The sequence below is a fragment of the Neltuma alba genome, unplaced genomic scaffold (genome assembly GCF_004799145.2).
Source record: "Neltuma alba isolate B1F8T4 unplaced genomic scaffold, ASM479914v2 tig00010087_pilon, whole genome shotgun sequence".
In the NCBI taxonomy this organism is placed as follows: Eukaryota; Viridiplantae; Streptophyta; class Magnoliopsida; order Fabales; family Fabaceae; genus Neltuma; species Neltuma alba.
In genome coordinates this window covers 1,202,955-1,206,354 of record NW_021635044.1, presented here as the reverse complement: position 1 = coordinate 1,206,354, position 3,400 = coordinate 1,202,955, and positions in this window count along the sequence as shown.

The following is a 3,400-nucleotide window of genomic DNA, read 5'->3' as shown; positions in this document are numbered from 1 at the left end:
AATTCCTTTATAATTTCTCTAAGGGCAAATTGGTCATAAAACCAATTTTATAATCCCATATAATTCTCAAGGAATATTTTCCTTATTTTCTCTTAATTTTCTGAGGCTTGGAAATATTTTTTATAATTATTCTTGACCAATTTTTCTTAATTAGTCAAACTTTCATAATTGGCTTGGAAAATTATAATAATTATTTTCCACCAAAATTCTTCTATTTCTCCTTATCGCTTTTGACCCTTAAATATTTAGGAATATCCTTATTCCTAGTTGTCATATTACTGGATGTGACATTAATCATGCTAGATGGATGCTAATGCACTACACACAACTTGTTTATTCTCTTGTTAATTAGTGACATATTAGCATGCTCAAAGCTAACTTCTTGATGCATGGCCATGGAGACATAATCTACTTATCATGAATAGTAATTATAGTAGCTAAAACATATCACAATAACACTCAATAACATGTACACGGTAACACACAAGCATACAACATCAAGCAATGACAATAGGCAAGTTCACTACCTTGCACTTCAAGCTTTCCTCTTACTTTTCCTTTGACTCCCTTGACTTTCTAGCCATGTGAGTATTCGATTAACATCACCAAACATCCTCTTGGATGTTCCAAGGTCCTAAACATAACCATATTGATCATACAATCCATTAGAACCACTAGATTACATAACGTTCAAGACTACCTCTCTTGAACCTCAACCCTTTCTCTTGGTTTTAGGGTTTTCTTTCTAGCTTTTCTAATATAAATCTCATCATTTCCCATCCTTAAGATCTATTTCTTGTCAATTAGGACCACTTTAGATGCCCTTAGATTCAAGAAGATCAAATCTGAAAATTTTGCTTCGTGGGTACTGTTCACACAGAAATTCCAGAATTTTTGCTCAATTTTGAAAATTCATAATTAATTCTAGAAAAATCAAAACTGAGTGGTTCCAATTCTCACTAAAATCTCATTAAGTTTTATTTAAAGGAAAAATATTTTCAGGAACCAATTCTATTCAGAACAGTACCAAAATTGTATGAAACTCGACACTCTTCCAAAGATTAAACACTGTTTCCGGATTTCAAACCCTAAGTTTGAAAAATTGCCATAAATTGTACACATATCCAAATAAAGTGTTCTACCCATGGATTTAAAGATTACAGAGTGTACTTTAATCATGCCAAATTTTAGAATCAGATACAAAAAGTAACTTATTCAAAATAGGTATCAAATCAGATGCTACAACCATCACATACCCTGATGATTTCTTGAACTTAAGTGGACTTTCTCTCACTAGAAATAGCTCTTTCTCTCTCTAAATGCAAGAGCGGTAGGGTTTCCCCTATGTTTCCTTGCTTGGCCGAAATGTGAGGGGAGGAAGTGCCTATTTATAGCCAAAAATTTGGCTTGAATGGACCAAAATGCCCTTGGTGGCTAATAGAAAGGGTAAGGGCAATTTTGGAACTTTAAGTTAACTTTTACATCATCATTGCATCATCTTCTTGCATCATCCTTACCTTATCCTTCTAGAAGATGCCAAGTGTCACAAAAGTGGTGGAGACGAAGGGAGATTAGATCCTAACCGTTGGATCAAAACTTAATTCTTAAGTTTCCTCTGTATTTACTTGGCCCACATTTCTCCGACTTTCTTTATGGCCTTCTGGAACTCAGAATTTCTTCTGTCTACTTCATAAATTCCTTTTAATTCTAGAGAATATCTATGAATTTTCTTAGACCATAACACTTCCTTTAAGCCTTGCATAAAAATTTATTTACTAAAATACCCTTTTATCGGCATAACTGGCTTTTAATTTATTAAAGCCACTCCACTGGCCTTTTGGTTGCGGGACTAATTTTATAAATTAGTACAACCTCTCAACCATTTAACCTCATTTTTACATATATTTTTTGAGGTCTCTTGCTATTTCAAATAATTACCTCGAACTATGTACTTTTTACCTGCCATAACCTCATAACTTCTATTTAAGCTGCCTCAGGGGTATTTTCGTCCTTTCTCTTCACAGAAGAGCCTTAGAATATTATTTTCCATTTTCTAAGATTTTATTGGAATTCTCTGTATACTCTTCCATTTTTACCCTTGTTGGCCATAATTTTTTGAATTTACGGTTTAGTCCCTGCTTAGACTTAACTTCATACAATCCTCTCTTTAAGGTTTCTAACTTAACCGTTGGCCTGTTTTTACTCTCTTTTCTCTTTCTAGGCCCTGAAGACTTTACTGGAGCCTCTAACTTGATTATACTTGAGCTCCTGAAAACTTTTACTTTACAGTTTAGTCCCTAAAACTGCTTTGACTTCCTTTCTCAACTTTGAGACTTCTGCTCAAAAGGGGTTTAGTAGCCTATCCAATTCAGGCTATTTCTGGTACTTTTAGGGCCAAAAGTTTGTAAGAATGGCTGATCACCCAAGAGGGGGTGAATTGGGTGTTAATTAAAATTAAAAACCTTTTCGCAATGTAATAAAATTCATAAGAAATTCTGAATATAAAAACAATGAATCGATATAAGTATAATCACAGTAGTAAAATGGTTTAGCTGGAAATATAAAAAGGTAAGGGAAGAGAAGATACAAACTATGATTTATCCTGGTTCGGTCCTCACTGACCTACATCCAGTCCCCAGGCTCCCCTTGAGATTTTCAATCGACTATCTCCCTCAAGTTTAACACGGGTACTTGAGAACCACTACAACCACAAGTTTGATCTGGGCACTTGTGACGCCACTTACAATCGTTAGACTAATCAGTCTATTCAACAGCAACCTCACACTGAGGTAAATACTCCCCCTTACTCACCGTAAGGATACAATCTGATAATGATAACGAAGATTGAATATTTCTTCTCTCAAAGAAGTGATAGATGAATCTTAAGCATGTTTTGGAAACTCTTCTCTCTATCTTACGAATACATATGTTTTAGTCTATGAAGTATAGAGATAGGGAGTTTTCTTTCGGAGCTCCAAATGAGAATATGTTGATTCGGCATTTTAGCATTTGATGTTGTAAGCTCAGACTCTTCTTCTTTCTTATTTTGAATGCTCTTCTATTTATAGATAATGTTGGGTACTTGATCGTTGATCATTTTTTTCCCGTTTGGCTTGAAGAATATGACTGTTGTAACTAGCCGTTGGAAGCTTCTGACGAAAGTCGATTCTTCACATCATAAATTCGTTGTGGCTCTTTTCCTAAAATAATCTTCCTCAAATCAAGTGATAAGTATATGATAATCTTAGAAATAATAAGTTGGAAAACATGGAATCAGTCATCAGATATTCAGATATTCAGAAAGTAAGATGAACTTACTTAATCGATGCCTTGATCGATAACGCTTTGATCAATCATGTTATTGATTAATTACATGAAGAAAAGATATAGCAGATATATG